We start from the raw sequence: 16762 nt of genomic DNA, 5'->3' as shown, positions 1-16762 counted from the left end.
AAACAAAGGAAAAAGTGGTGGCTATTTTAATGTAAGAGATTATTTAGCTTATGTGTTTGTTCAACATAGATGAAACTTTTAAAATAAATCTAAATAAATCAGTAAGTTTCAAAATCTCACTTTAAAAAAACAAAAAAACACAGTTTTTGATGTTGCATCTCCTTTTTTTTCCCCCGTGTAAATGTGCTCAAAGTGGTTAGCTGCAAGCAGATGAAAGAAGTACCAGTAATCCCAAACTGTCCGTATTCTCTGTTCTTCTACAATGTGTTAGTTGAAAGTGGGAGAAATAAGAAACAAATCTATGATTCTATGTTGGCTGTACCTCCATACATGCAACAAAATCACCACGTTCCGTGCTAATATTATATAATTAAAGACTGTACATGAATCACCAGATGGCTAAGTAAAATTTCTCTTTATCCAAACAGCTTACAGCCCTATATGTTTAACCCTAAAATTCTGATAAGGCAGCTGGTTTTGTAATAAGTGCACTCACAAAGGAGAAAACAGGCATATACCATTAGCACTTCATAGAAAATCAGTGATTATAGCAAGTGCACAAAGGTTCAGTAAATGCCTCCCACTCAGCAAGCTTCCAAAGTGAACGACCACATGATGTTTACTCCTCACCAGAACCCATTTATAGATCTCTTACTCACCACTGTCACAGTCGTACATGCAACGTTTAAGAAGGCAGCAAAAAGTCCTCCATTTGGGAGAGGATGGGGTGGTTACAGCGGGAGAACTGCGTCTTTTCTTTAGAGTGGTGTTTCACCAAGCAGTGAAACGTGGTTTGAAAGATGCAAACTTTAAAGTCTATAATCATCAGAAAACATTAATTACATACCCTGGCTATACAGAGATTGACAACAGGCATGGATGCTTGAGAAAATTTTGCTCAGGAAAACTTTGATTAAGAAGGTAAAAAGTGTCTCTTCAAGTGCAAAATGATGATAATGACTTCCTATGGAGTTAGGAGACCCAGGAAAGACTTTTGTTCCCACAACTTTTAAATGACATCTGGGCATTCCCGGTGAATAAGCACTCTGGGAATGAAAAGGGTATCGATTTCAGTAAGGTAAGAAGGGGACAGAGGTCATGAACTTTTCTTAGTCCGGAGCAGACTTAACCTAGAATTCCAACACACTGATCTTCAGAAGGAAAAGCTTCTGCAAAAAGGTATGTGGAATGTGAAATAAAAGTAGACTGTCTCCTTTGACTCCCTAATTCTATTTCCCTGCTGGTAAAAGCCTTGTCCTTCCTGAGATAGTAATCTGAAGTTGCAAGGGATCTGCTTTAATTCAATTGCTCTCACTTCCCGTTAGTGGGCACCACTTGCTGAGATCATCTTCTCCTGTGCCACTGCTTTAACACTGATATCATGTCTGGAATTACTGTCTGCACAAGCAGAGGAAGAAGCAGTAGGAAGTTAAGTGTGCTCAAAGTGAACATACTAGAACTCTGATGGGGTAAGAAAGACCATTCAGGTAGCAAAGATATCTTCATCCTTTGAATTCCCCCCTGTGATAGCTGATTGACTCAATCTACTTTAAATTAAACCATGTTTTACTTCTTGTATGTTTTTGTGGGTTTTTTTTTTGTTTGTTTGTTTTTGTTTTTGTTTTTCTCCAAATTATTTCAGTATATTTTGTATGTTTCTGGTCAGGATAAAAGTAGCAGTTCTCACATACTTGAGCACATCTCATAAAACTTCTCAAAAACATTTCCTCTCACATATCTTTTCTGGACACGGCCCTGGGCACCCTGCTCTGGGAGTCCCTGCCTGAGTAGGGGTTGGAATAGATGGAATCAGAGGTCTCTTCTAACACCAGCCATCCTGTAAGCCTGTGATTTTGTGAAATATTGAAAAAACTCAATACTTTCTCCTATTTTTTTGTCTCCTTCTCTTATTTTTTGGCTCCTTACTTAGAGTAAATTGAAACGCATAGGAATGCAGCTGAAAAACAGAGATTCACACAAATACACAGAGTTTCAGTACAAAAAAAGTCAGATTTTTGTTTTTGAGGTTTATCTGGCAAATAATGTCAGAAACAAGTGCTGAAATACAAAGATCATCATTTTTTATGACAACTTTTTCTTATCTTTATTGTGGCATTTACTGAAAGACATATGTGAACTTTCTCATGCATATGTTGTTCTTCAAACTAACTTACATCTATCTTTAGGCAGTATGACGTGGGGAACTAAGGACAGTTCTGACCCAATTTACACCCTATCTGCTGTTGTAGTGTATAACATCTTGCTCCCTACACTAACACAAAGCTTAGTCAGCAAAGAATCTTGCAAAGGATAGACAGTTCAGGGTCGTGGCTGTGAAATGACAGCTATCAAATGGAGGTCTTTCAGATCACTATGTTATGGCAGCAAGTTTACCTCCTGTCAAATGTAGAACATAACTGTGACAATTTTAAAATGTATAAATTGGGCACTCAGCTGACATTACATAAATAAGAAGAATGGCTTTGCACTGACCTAATGACTGCTGTAATAGTTTGAGTGGTAAAGAAGTTTAGATAACAGCATGTGTTGGAAGCTCTTTGGAAGATTTTTGACACTGTGTAGTTGTTTTAAACCGTGCATGGTTGCTAGGCTGTTCTCTTACTTATTTGGAAATTGTAACTACTTGGGCACAGCAGCTGAATTAAGCAAGTGGTTAATGGTGAGTTAATATGCATGAAAAAGAAAACATGGTGAGGTTTGTGCACGGACTCCTGGTTGAAGCCAGTTGAAGCAGCTTCAAGGTAACCAGCTGCACTGTTGTCTTTTCAAGATGAGAAGATTCCTGCAGCTGGATAAGTTAGGAAAAGATCTCACACCTGAAAAATGTATTATGATTTTTTTCCATTTGAATAACATCTGTTCTTAGAGATGAGCCAATCTTTCGATGTGTATTAATAAGATAACATGAGAGATTGTAGGTTTCAAGAAAAATTACAGATTTTACTGTTGTTACATGATTTTAGAGTCATGGAATGGCTTGTATTGGAAGGGATCTTAAAGATCATCTACTTCCAGCACCAATCATTTAGTTCCAACCTCAAATGAATTCACTGACAACTAATGGCAAATTGGCCTCCCAGGGACCAGTAGACTTCTATGCTTACTAAGTACCTGATCATTGGCTTTGGAAAGTTGAAAAATATCTGTTGTATAGAATGTAAAGTTGCTGCTCAGAGTATAGTATCAAGTTTTCCTCATGTTGTGTTTTCCTCAAGCCTTCTTCCCCGCAAGAAACTGGAGAGACAAACAGAGGTGGCAGCTCTCAGAGGATCCAAGCCAAGTTTTGCAGGGCAGGGCCCCACACTTAGGAACTCTGTCTAAGGACTTTAGTGCTCTTACAAGCACCCAGAAATCTTGGGCTCATCCAGGTATCTGGTATCTCCAAGCTCCCTGCTACAGATTTGCAGTACAGAGTCGAGCAGCTCTGCAAACTGTAAGTAGAGCCCTCAGAGCTTCTCGATTCTGTGTCCAGGCTGAGAATCTTTGGGGTAGCTAACCCACCCCACACCTGGGAAATCACCAGTTTGCCCTCACCTTCCAAGACATTCCCAGGGGAGATCCCAAGAACAAATGCTGATTGTGTCCTTGTAAAAAAAGGAAAACTGAAGTATAATAATTCAAAATTTTGGATCTCTGAAAAGACCCAATGCCCATAAAGCCATGATTCTTGACATGAGTTTTACTGTTTTCCTGTTTTTCTTCATAATCAGAAACAAGATGCAGATGATGCAAATAATATTACATATAGTTCCCAACAGACCAATGTGTTGCAACTAGTATCACTTTCAAAAGTGAAGCAAACAAACAAACAAATCAGATTACAGCATTTCCAGTGAAAACGAAAGAACATCTTCCTAATAACAAATGCCTCTTCTTCCCGATTAATACTACTTCAGAATGTTTCGGATTTGTAATCTGTTACAAAAATTATACTCCATGGACCATGGAAATGTACTAGGAAACTTTCTCCCTTCTCCTCAGTCTTATCAGTCTCTCCATTTTTTTTTTCTTCTATTTGATCTCCTGGCTCAGGTCTGAAACTCACCTTTAAAACAATACATTATGGCCCGTTAGCTATAATCATTTAGATGAAGAAGCAGATTTTTTTAGCTTATTGATTTGACACAATGAATTTATTGCTACAAATATGCTGTTTCTAGGGATGAAAATTAACAGTTTCTTAAAATCGGGAAAGCATATCATGCAGCGTCTCATATCCAAATATCGCATAGGAACTGAGTATGGATTGTTTCCAAAATGGTAGTACAAAGAAAACATATAAGTTCTGATATACTTTCTGTTGCTTTACTACTGCTTCTGTGACTTCCTCCAAAGTTACTATTCACGTTACTGTTCATGCTTTCTATGCGTAGTTTACATGTCTGGAAACACATTGGTGGTGGCATATGTTTACCTCACATTAAATTCAGGTTCCCATTTTAATTTTCTACTTTTCATTAATGCTTACCCTCCAACTTCTTATTAAGTGTCCTGCCTATAAAAACATTTTGCAGACTCATCTTCAATTGCTTTGGGAGTCTATTGAGGTCATTATGATTTTTAATGGGAAGCAAAGATCAAACAGTATATATATAAAGCAGTATAAAACACTGTGTTTAAGACTATTGATGAGAAGCTGCAAGAGCTCTTTCTATCTGTTAATGAGAACTACGCTGTGGTACTTACTGCCTTTGTAATTATTACTTTCTGAAGGGAAAATACAGCTTTTCCTCTGGGGTACTTTACTGAGTCCTGTTATGCTTATGCGGGTGTGTGTCTATAATTATTATCCTTTGTAATTACTAATCAATATAGGGAGGAAATTCTTTTCTGAGTTCATATTAAGCTGCCCTCATTCACCTAAACCACCTTCTCTTTAAAAACCATTTGAATTCTCCTTGTGGGATTGCTCAAGGACTCGGTCTCCTTTTTAAGGTATCTTCCTGACTGTATTAGCAAGTGTGCCCAAATAGTCTGTTAATGAAACCACGGCTTACACACCTCAAACAGTAAAAATTATGGCACTGAGATTAGAAAGGGATTTCCAGGACAGTCCAGTTTTAATGTATTTTTATTCCACATAATAGTGAATTAGATTCTCAAGATAAAGCCTAACAGAGACAATGAAAGTTCAGGAACTGTTGTACAGAAAATTCATCAGTAAGGAAGTAAGGGCTTGAGGGCCGATCCTGCAAAGTACTTATTACCTCCTCTGAGATGCTACAGATCCTATTGATTTCCCCCATGATAGCCAAAACCACTTATCAGCTTTCAGTCATAGGGTGAAAATTAGACAGTAGAAATGTACCTGGGTGGTGGTGCACTGTGAAAATAAAAAAGATGTTGCCAAGTCCCAATGAGAAAAAAATAATTAGGCTGGTAATGATGATGTTTACAGGATGAAAATATGTACAGAAGGGGACAGGCTAAGCATTATTTGAAATAAAATTATGGTTGGTAAGATATAAAAAGCAGTAATAAGAGACAACTTCCATAAGAAAAAATTAAAAGAAAAGCAGTGCTATCTGAAACAACAGGACCTTTTTTTTGTGTGTGTGTGCTGAAAATGATGAAGGCTCTGTAAGGAGGCTCTCGCTGTTGTAATGTGAAATGCACCTACTGAGAGTTAATTGCAGTACTGGGGTTTGCCAACCAGGATGCGTCTCTAAAGCAAACTTTCCAGCTAGGAGAAAATGTATATGGTGGCGAGTGCTCTCACTGCAAAGACTCCCTACAGTCAGCTCTTGGTCACCAACCACAGAGATAACAGGGGGTAAATGTCTCACAGGTGCCTGAGGGTGGAGTACAAGAGGCAAGGACATGATGACTGGTACTGCTCTCTGTAACCTTGGTTTAGCATGGGAAAATATAAAGCTAAAAAGCAGAATTCCTGGGATTCCAGGAAGGTCCTGAGATATCCCACCACAAGCAGTAGAGGTCCTAGGAAAAAAACCTCTCAGGTCATGAAAGGCAGAACATGCTGTGGGTCCAAAAGCATTTTGCAAAACCTTGCTGCCTGTTCTTGTGGCAGTCCCATTCACTTCAGACATAGCATCACCCCTGTCAGTGAAAGAAAACACCTGACAGGGCCAGGCTCACATGCCAGAGTGAACCATGAACAGTTATACATGCCAGCCATGGAAGGAGGAAGTTTGGTGTGGCATCTTGCAACCTTGGAAATCCTCAGTCGGTAGCTTGATCTATAGCATTTTACAAAAATCTTAACAGCCCTTGTTTGCACCATGCCCACAGCATCAGTGACTTGAAGCCACTGGGTGACCAGTGCCATTTTCAGCGCAGCATAAAGACCACACTGCTCATCTGTTGGCATGGAAATTGGCAGAAATACTTATTCCAGATGTAATTATTCTGCTATTTCAGAGTGGGCAGGAAAATAGAAGTCGAACAAGTTAAACAAAGCTTCTCATGGAAAGTGCTTGATTTAGCTTAAAAACTTTGATCCTTTGTCAGGAAATTGAAAATCCTCAGATGTTCTGTGCTTTTCTTTGAAAATTCAAGCCATTCCTTTTTTATTTATTTAATTATTTATTTTAAATGATTGATTCAGGGGAGACTGAAATTTGAAGAACTTCATTTGGTGACTTTATTTTTACTGACACTTTTATGCTATAGCAATGATTTTTCCAGCTAAGTCTTTTCAGCAGTCTTAACATAGTCAAGTATTGCAATAAAAGTATTGCTATTACCTTCAAGATCATGCTGTTTCATGAACACTCTAAACACTGAGATGCATAATTGTGCTATGTAGTTAAATGATGAAAAATGACTTCCAAAAAAGTTGCATTAATATGCTACAGAGTTTCTAGAGGAAGGCATTTGCCTCAGACTCCCTTTACACTCGTGTTTCATTTGGTGCTAATTCTCCAAATATTAAATGTTTAGTTTAAATTATGTACAAATCTTTCTCATTAATCCAAAAGCAGCAACTCGCTTGTATTTTTAAAATAAAAAATTGTAAGCAAGAGATTGTAAATTTTTTGTTTTGTGGGAGCAGTAGAGATGCAGGGGAGATGCCTGTCAAGCCCACAAGCAGATGTCCTCATTAATGATCTTTGTCTTTGACCTGATCTGGTCTTCGATGCCTGATTACATCTGTGGAGCTGATTTTTCAAAAAATGATTGAGGAACTATGTGATAAAAACTGCACATTAAAACAATATTAAGTTGATAAATGACTCTTGTAAGTATAAGTGAATCAGTTAAGACTGAACACATAGCCTAATCGTGCTTATTTGTATTCAAAACTTAAGACATAGGTATCAAATTTTTCTTTCAGCTGTACTTCAAGTGTACAGTCAGGATGTTAATTCGTCTGCACCAGTGAACCCATAAACACTCACCCACAGCTTCCATACTTCCTGACTTTTCAGTTCCCACTGCACTTGCACCTTGTCTGAACATTTTTATTTCACTGTTCTTCAGAATTCACATCTCCTCCAGTGCTCTGCCATTCATATTTCATCACAAATACTTTCCACCTCTCATGGAACTTTAATGTTTGAGGGAAGAGGTCTAAGCATTAGAAGTTAACTCGTTAGACTTTCAAAGGCCACGTGTTTGAACCTTGGCAAGGCAGATTTTGTCTTTCATTTGTCACTGAAGAAAATATGCATTTCGTGCTGTTTTTAGAAAGGAATACTTAAAAAAAAATGTTTTTGCAAAATGAAGTCTGATCTTGTGTGTCCTGAAGGTAATTGAATTTTAGTGCCATTTGTACATACGTAATTTGGGATTAGAGCTATATGTATTTATATCATGACTGTTTATGAATTTCAAATTTCAGGCAATGAACCTGGAAGCAAACAGCATCTTGGTGTACTGCAAGCACAAACTTTCTTCTTTCAGTGAAGCGAAAGGGGAAGATGACAAGAGAATTATTAGGTTGGATAATTATGGGAGAAAAACTGGAGTTTGCTTGATTTGTTTTTTTGAGCGTTGGCATGGGCTGAAGCTGCAAAAGTTTATTTAAAATGCAATGAGCTTTTATACCTTAGATTATGCCAAGCATCAAACTGGTCCAATATTTTCTGGTGGAACATTTCTCCGCTGGGAAAGGTTTATGCTTTGGAAGTGTAACTTTTTATGGAAACATCTTGCTTCCAGCAATTCTCCTGGTGCAGTACGGAACATTGAGCATGACTGATCTGGGCAGTTTCTTATCAGCCCCCGCACTGACTGCCCGGCAGCCTGCCCGGGTGATGGTGCAGCTCTTTGCAATGGGCTTCTAAGGGCCGACATTTTCGGGCCTGTAAAACTCCCAACCTTAATTCCTGCTCAGCACTCCCACCATCGAGAACTTGCAGGCGGCAGTCTTCCTAATCAGGGGAGAAGCACTTTCTTTTTAAACTCTGTTGTACGGTTTAACCCCAGCTGTTCTTGTACTCTTGTAGTCCAGCTGAGGGCAGGGCCCAGGTTTGCCATATAACTGGTATTTCCGTACCAGCCCCACAGCCCCCACCTCATCTCAGTCTCTTGCTCTATTGATCTCCAGCTTCCATTCAGGTGTCTGATGCCAAACATATAAATGCTGCCCTTCAAGGTTCATTCTGACAGCTCCAAACTAATAATTATATGGTGCGTCCCACCTCCGTCAGACTGTGAGAAGTTAAATATATAGAGAGAGAGTGAGAGGTTTTCTCAGCATTTCATTTGTTTCTTGATGTTTTGACTGTGCAGGTTTGCTTCTCTTCATTTTTCTCTGCCATTTTAAAGGTCCCTATAAACATCCTACAGTGAACGGGTCAGAAGCAAAGCCCTATTGAGATGCTAAGCAATATTCACACATGTAATAAAAATGCCCTCTCCAGTCTGGAGTGATTCACTGTATACAATAAGACACAAATAATGAACACAACCACTCTGAGACAAAGGGAAGGATAAGGAAATGGGAACTCAGTTATATCGGATGCAATAATTAGCAGCTTTAGAATACCAACTGCTTGGCTGCTGACAAATAGCAAGGAATATTATTTTTATGTAATAGGCTGAGCCATATCAGTACAGTATTTTGAAAGTATTTAGCCAGTTAAAGATGCAAAATCTTTATGAGTCACGCAATTAATATTTTTGGGAAGCTCATGAGGTACCTATCGGCAGCTCACAGAGCTTGAACTGTTTTAGAAGTCTGCCCTCTAGTTGCCTGTAGGAGTTACTGGTCATAATGCATTATTTACATAACTATTTTGACAGCAACAATTCTTTCCCTTTCTTTACAAAAGAAAAAGAAAAAAGAAAAAGAAAAAGAAAAAGAAAAAGAAAAAAAGAAATTAAGTACAAAGAAATTAGATAAAATAAGAAAAATAACTTAGAGAAAAAGTGAAATAAATAAAATAGAATAAATGAAATGAAATAATGAAATAAAATATACTATCACTGTGTAAAGCCCCTAGATTCAGCATTAATACTTTGAGCAATGTTCTACACTAGAATCATAATGTCAGGAGCACTGGTAAAAACACATTTTCAATTCCAAATGAATGCTTTGAGAAATAGCCTTTATTAATGACAAACCTACTAAGCACAAGCAGAAAAATGGCTGGTAGAAAAATGACTTTCAGAAAAGAGCCTTTCACACGTTAGCACTTCTCACTGCTGAAGCAGCAGCAGGACACACTGCTCATGTGCACTGCTGTTGAGGAGGGGACAAATAACATTTTAGCTCATACAAATTTTCTAGAAAGAGAAAGAGGCATGGCAAGACATGCCCACGTGACTTTGTCAATAAGGACAAAAAACTCACTGATAGTCAAAATAATAATAACAATTATTATTACAGTTCTGTATGGAACCAGTGCAGTGCCCATAGCAGGCCCGTGGGCCTACAGGCCCTGCCTCCCTTCAGGCAGCACGGTCATCCTGCCAGCCAGGCTAGGCCATAAGGACAGGTTGGATATTAGGAAAACTTTCTTCTCCAAAAGAGTTGTGCAGTGGTACAGGCTGCCCAGGGAGGTGGTGGGAGTCACTGTCCCTGGAGGTGTTTAAGGCACGGAGGAACGTGGTTAGTGGGCATGGTGTGATGGGTCGATGGTTGGACTAAGTGATCTTAGTGGTCTTTTCCAACCGTAATGATTCTATGATTCTGTGACAGGTACAGAGGGGCAGCCTTTGCTGCTGAGTTGCTTTGTGTCAGACACAGACCAAGTTAGCAGGCACTCTGCCAAGATCCAGTTTTATTTTAAAGGCTCGGCTATAGTACATGGCTCTGCTGTAGTTTTGGCTCTTTATGGATTTGTTAGGGATTTAGCTAGCTCTTGGACAGTCTAAAGCCCCACAAGACACAACTCACTGCACCATGATGCTCATCAGCTAAAGGAGAACATGTGCCCTGCATGCACAGGGTCAGCTAAAGCTCTTCCAGGGGCTCTTCTTGAAGTGTCAGGGCAGGGCACTTCTCCTCAACAGGGAGGCTGTTGCTGGGCAAATTTAGTCACATCATACATCTGTGCAGGGGAATGAGGATGGGGAATGTGGGGTGACAGGGCTGGGGCAGGGCAAGCACTGCCACTGATGAAGCAATATCCATCATGAAGCTCTCTCAGCTTGATTTTGTTGCTATTAATGCATGAAGAGCAAGTTCATGCCCCTTCTCAGTGTCTCCTCTCCAAGAAAGGAAATAGAAAGCTCAGCCTTCTCTATCTCTGGGCAGCAACATCTAATTTATTCATAATGAATTCTGCCTCTTCTGCCACCTTACCCAAATGCAAATAGCCCGCATTTGACTGTCTACTTACACTTTCTAAAAATGCTGCTTTCTCCTGGTCATATGGCTTCTGCTCAACAGGATTCATTATGTGTGAGTGAGTGTTGTTCCATATAAATACAGTGTGCATCTGATATGCCTACAGATAATACTGCAGCATGACTGAACTGTGACTAATCCTGGTACTATTCATCCACTTGTTTTATTTCAATATGTGCAGTAAAAATGGGGGCCTGAGACAACAGTCATATTCTTGCAAATATAGTTACAGAAGAGGTGGAAGTTGGCTATAATATTTTCAAAATACTCAAATCCGGACTGGGAAGTCTCTGTACACTTTGCAAATACTTTGTTTTCTGAAATGCTTAGCGATTAATATGAATAGAAACACAATTCAGAAGTAGGGCAAACAGAAGGATAAGGATGTGTGGTAAGAAAGTGACTACTAGCTGTCAAAACCAGCACATAGTCTTTCCCTAACCCACATTCTCTGCAGCTTCTTCTGAATACATTACACTCTGGATTTCATGGCCTCCTTGCCATGAAGAACAAAGAGATCTTAACAGGTCTTAATTTTGACAGCTACCTTGGGCCTCTTTAGAGATGAATGAGCACAAATGCAAAACATTATATTCACACTGTTGATTTAACCTGGCATATAATTGGCTGAATTATAAAACTGTATATTCTGACATCTGGCCCATACAAGATATGTTTAATTCCTTACATTATCCTGTTTCTTTAAAGCTACTGTAGGTCATGTGATAATTGACTCTTCTCTGGAAATATTGTTGAGGTAATATTCTATATGTACAGCTGTCTACACATTAAGCTTATTCGTGACAGTACACTGTATACATATGTTGTGTTTATAGATTTTTGTCATATATTACAGCTTCCAGTAGAGTCCATTTTTTCTTCGAATTAATCTATTTCTTCAAAACGTAAATGAAAACATTGCATCATGGCTAAGAGGCAGGTGCCACTGTACGAATCTATTCTTCTATAAACATACATAGGACAGTTTACTTGGTGCATGGCCTGATGGCTGCTGATGGGGTCCACCTGGGTCAGAGGAGGAAAATGATTCTGTCTCAGGAGCTGTCTGGGGAGAGCTCATTATCAGAGCCTTAAACTAGGTTTGAAGGAGGAAAGGGGTGATAAGCGTGCCCAAGACAAGGTGGGGGATAGTATAGCTAAGTTAGAGGGATAAGGTTCTAATGCGGGCCCTCAACCTGCTTCGTTTCATGCTAAGGAAGCCAGCAGGGAAACTAAAGAGAAATAATTCAAAGGAATGAAAGAGTTATCCTCCAATAAGTTGACAAGACTAGCTGTCCAGCTGAAGTGCCTTTACACCAATGCATGCAGCTTGAGAAACAAACAGGAGAAGTTGGAAGCCACCGTGCTACTGTAAAACCATGATGTAGCTGCCATCACCAAAAATTGGTGGGATGAGACCCAACTGGAATTGGGCTTGGCAAGGTGTGCAAAGAAGAATAAGAAGAGCTTCTATAGGTATACCACCCAGAAATGGGAAGTCCGGGAGGGCATAACCCTCCTCAGTGGGGAATACAGGCAGGCTAGTAACAATGAAGAAGAAGACTGAATATTTTTGCCTCTGTCTTCACTAGCAACTGCTCTAAATACAGCCCTCAAGTGAATGGTTCAGAAGATGGGAACTGGGGGAATGATGCCGTCTCGCAGTAAGCAAAGATCAGGTTCACAACCACCTGAGGCACCTGAGCAACAGTAAGTCTATGGGTCCCAAGGAAGTGCAGCCCAGAGTCCTGAGGGAATTAGCTGACATAGTCACCAAGACACTCTTGATGATATTTGAAAAGTCATGGAGATCAGGTGAAGTCCCTGATGACTGGAAAAAAAGCAATGTCAAACTCATTTTTAGAAGGGTAGAAAGGATGACCCAGGAAACTACTGACCTGTCATCCCCACCTCAGTGCCAGGGAAGATCATGGAGCAGATCCTCTTGGAAACTATGCTAAGGCACGTGGAAGAGAGGGAGGTGATAGGGGATAACCAGAATGGCTTCACCAAAGGCAAGTCCTGCCTGACCCAGTTTGTCACTTTTTATGATGGTGTCACTGAATCAATGGACAAGGGAAGAGCCACTGATGTCACCTATCTGGACATCAGTAAAGCCTTTGGCATAGTTCCTCATAACCTCCTTCTCTCCAAATTGGAAATATATGGATTTGGACTGTTCATTGGATGAGAAACTGGTTACTAGATCATATCCAGAATGTGGTGGTGTGGCTTAATGTCCAGTTGGAGATCAGTGACAAGTGATGTCCCTCGGGGGTCAATGCTGGGATGGAGGCTCCTTAATATCTTCAACAATGACATAAACAGTGGGATTGAGTGTAACTTCAACATGTTTGCAGATGAGAACAAGCTGTGGGATGCAGTTGACACACCTGAGGGATGGGATGTCATCCAGAGATACCTAGACAGGCTCAGGCAGTGGACCCAGGTGAATCTCATGAGGTTCAACAAAACCAAGTGCAGGGTTTTGCATCTGGGTCATGGCAACCCCCAGTATCAGTACAAGGTGAGGAATGTAAGGATAGAGCACAGCCCTGGGACCTGAGGGTACTGGTGGATGGGAAACTTGACATTAGCCAGTGATCTGCCCTTTCAGCCCAGAAAGCCAACCTTGTCCTGGGCTGCACCAAAAGCAGTGTGGACAGAAAGGTGAGGGAGGCAATCCTGCCCCTCTGTTCTGCACTGGTGAGGTCTCACCTGGAGTACTGCATCCAGATGTGGAGTCCTCAGTACAGGAGAGACATGGGCCTGTTGGAGAGTCTCCAGAGGAGGGCCACAAATGTGACCCAAAGGATGGAACACCTCTCCTACAAGGACAGGCTGAGAGAGCTGGGGCTGTTCAGCCTGGAGAAGGTTCCAGGGAAACCTGAGGATGACCATTCAGTATCTAAAGGGGGACTGTAAGAAAGAAGGGGACAGACTCTTTAGCAGGGTCTGTGGTGACAGGACAAGGGAAATGGTTTCAAACTAAAAGAGGGGAAATTCAGATTGAATGTAAGGAAGAAGTCATTTATAACAAGTGAAGCACTGAAACAGGTTGCCCAGAGAGGTGGTGGATACCCTGCCCCTGGAGGCATTCATTGTTAGGCTGGACAGGGCTCTGAGCACCATTATCTAGCTGTAGGTGTCCCTGTTCATTGCTAGGGAGTTGGACTAGAGGAACTTCAGGGTCCCTTCCAACTCAAACGATTCTATGATTCCATGTTGTCTATACAAGCCTGGACTGTCAATACATTTATTGATTCTGCAGTCTATGACAGGCGAACATTAAGAAATGTGATATTAGGATTTTTTGGAAGTTACATAGGAAAACCAAACATTTCTAAGTTTGTGTTTCACAATACAAAATTGAGTTTTGACTAAAAAAAAAATTAAAAAAATAGAATAAAAAAGCTTCCCACTGATAAGTAGAAAGACATGTCTCCAGGATCACTTTGTTTGTTTGTTTTGAATTTCTACATACATAATCTACAGCTTCTGTGGAAAGGACTTATTTTATTCATTTAGCTTGACAGGCTTTTCTCAGGATTTAAATAAAACAGTTCCTTTCAGAGTGCTCACACAGCTGTATCAGTTAGTATCCTGGATCCAATTACAGAAAGACACAGAGGCTCATTCATTCTTAACAATGAACGATATGCAATTTGCACATACAAATTTGGAGTGGCGTTTTGAGACATACTGGTGCTTAGAAATATGATTTAGTGGTAAACTTCCAAGTGCTAGGTTAATGGTAGGACTTGATGATCTTAGATGTCTTTTCTAACCTAAATGATTCTATGATCCTATGAATTAGGAGTACAGTTCCTACTGAGTGGCAATGGGATTTTGCTCCTGAATACCAATGGCTCCAATGATTTGGATGTCCAGGGTACAAAAAAAGGGCTTAGGTGTTTACCTCTGAAACTGTGATCCTCAAAACTGTGGTCTAACTACACCATAGCCTCAAGCTGTGATCACACCTATCTACAAACATCTGAGTTGGGATAAACTTGCTGAGTACCTTGGAGACATGTAACATTGAGCAGCGCCCAGAAACTTGCTGGGTTTCCACAGAGACTCTCCTCTTCAGCAGCTACCTAGTTGCATCAGGATTTGTACAAAACGCAGCAGCAGCCATCCGGGTTACTTTTAAAGTAGAGTTTGAGGAAACTATTGCTACATGAAGTAACCTTGAGACAAGACACACAGAGGTCCTCAGGCCAAGGCACAGGGAAGTAGGTTTCTCTATTGCCAGCTGAACACTCTGCATTGTTAAGCTGCAGTCAAGCTCACGGATTAATTCATTTCTGCAATCAGCCTTGCTTTAACTCAAAGTCTAGAAAAGGTTCCCCTGCCAAGGTAGTCTTCAGTCTCCAAGGAGGCAAGAAATGTGGGCTTTAATCCTTTTGAGGAAAGGAAGGGATTGAAATGCTTTATTCATATGTCCTGGATGTGTGTGATAATCACTAAGCCAATGCAGGAGAGGCCACCACAAAGTTCCTTCTCTTGGTGTACTTTCAAATGGCTTTTCTGTTTATTATAAAGAAAGTAGTCAATTGCAAGCCTGGAGTTGATGGCTCACACTGTACATCCAGTGTGAGGAGAAATGGCTCCTGGCTGTACTCAAGACATTGCTGAAGCCCTACAGAAGAAGGCAATATGATTATTTTCAAATATTTTTTCTAATAGCTGTATCTAAACAGCCCTGGGCCACCTACTTGTCCATGACAAAGAAGGACTTTGGGATACCACAGTGGCAAATGAGTCCAAGGTGGTGTGGTGTATAGCTCTGCCATCCTCCATGGCTTCCAGAAGCAGCTGCCTACATCATCCTGACCAACGTGTCCAATCTCTGTGTTAGGAAAATCCTAAATGCTGGTGAGGGACATCAAGGAAAGCTGCATGGGTTCATAACATTCTAATGCCACTGTACATGATTTCCATACCAGAAGCTTGCTTTCATGGAATAGTTTAGATGCCAAAACTTGCACTGCTGAGGACTTTCCTTTGCTGAAGGACAATGAAGTTTCAGCTCAAGGATGAGACTTTTAGGCTCAGGTCAGATCAAGCTTCTCTGCAACCCATTCTCCAGCCACCTTCATAGTGTGTATTAAGGTAAGGCATATAAGAAGTTGGAGCTAGTTGGTCTACTTCTCATTCTGCTGGAGGGAAATCAATTTCTTTAATTTCAACCAAACTGAAAGCAACTTCAAATCTGGACTCCTGATCATGTTATCCTGCAGCTGAGCAAGCTGACAAGCAGCTGAGTTGTGGTGTTTTGCCAGAGTCAGCCTCTTACTCACTTAAAAAGAAAAGCAAAACATGTACATCTTCACAGAGGTTTCTACTGGTTTGTCAAAGACTGAGAAACATGCACACACTCATCAGTGACTCAGGTGTTGACTGCTAGTGTGTTTAACTAAGTTGACAACTGATTTGCTCCAGAAGTAATTTTTCAAACATCTAATAGCAAATCCAAGAAAAATAAGAAAAGCATACGCACAGTAGAAGGAACTGAAATTCTATGTCTAATTTGATACTTTTTGCACTATGGGCTTAAACTTAAAAAAAAAAAAAAGAAAAAGAGTACATGTCAGATATGTTCATCTGAATTGACTTTATTGTCAGCAAATTGGGCTGAAAAAAATGAATATGCCTCTTGTCTTCACAGAGAGAGCCTTTCTTAAGAAAAACAGAGAGAAAGATCTTTTTTCCCAAACATAAAAGCTTCCATCCAAACCCTGAAGAGATCAATTTAACTATTTTCAGACAAAACAAGATTTATAAATTCAAATGTGTAAGATCAAAGATCTTTAGTTAAATGCTCTCTACAGCAGAGGTTATCCTCTATCCTGGACAACAATTAGAAGGCTGCTGCACTTAAGAACAGTGTGATTTGCAAACACAGAAACAACTGGAGTCTTGCTTTTCCTTCCATTCTGCCTACTTAAGCTCAAAAATTTAGTTTCAAGTCTTCAT

The 16762-nt window shown here is 40.2% G+C and overlaps 1 protein-coding gene and 1 long non-coding RNA gene across 7 annotated transcripts in view; one reads left to right on the top strand and one right to left on the bottom strand.

The window, feature by feature from the left end:
* SMPX (small muscle protein, X-linked) overlaps window positions 1-16762 on the bottom strand; it is a 44433-nt gene that overhangs the window by 5719 nt on the left and 21952 nt on the right. The gene's annotated exons all lie outside the window — the stretch shown is intronic.
* The window catches only part of LOC121109221, a 36092-nt gene continuing 20441 nt past the window's right edge, over window positions 1112-16762 (top strand). The window contains exon 1 of the long non-coding RNA XR_005849356.2: window positions 1112-1179. This is a non-coding gene — a long non-coding RNA (uncharacterized LOC121109221). The remainder of the gene's footprint in view (window positions 1180-16762) is intronic.

Source organism: Gallus gallus, chromosome 1 (assembly GCF_016699485.2).
Source record: "Gallus gallus isolate bGalGal1 chromosome 1, bGalGal1.mat.broiler.GRCg7b, whole genome shotgun sequence".
NCBI classification, from domain to species: domain Eukaryota; kingdom Metazoa; phylum Chordata; class Aves; order Galliformes; family Phasianidae; genus Gallus; species Gallus gallus.
This window is presented reverse-complemented; position numbering and strand designations above follow the sequence as displayed.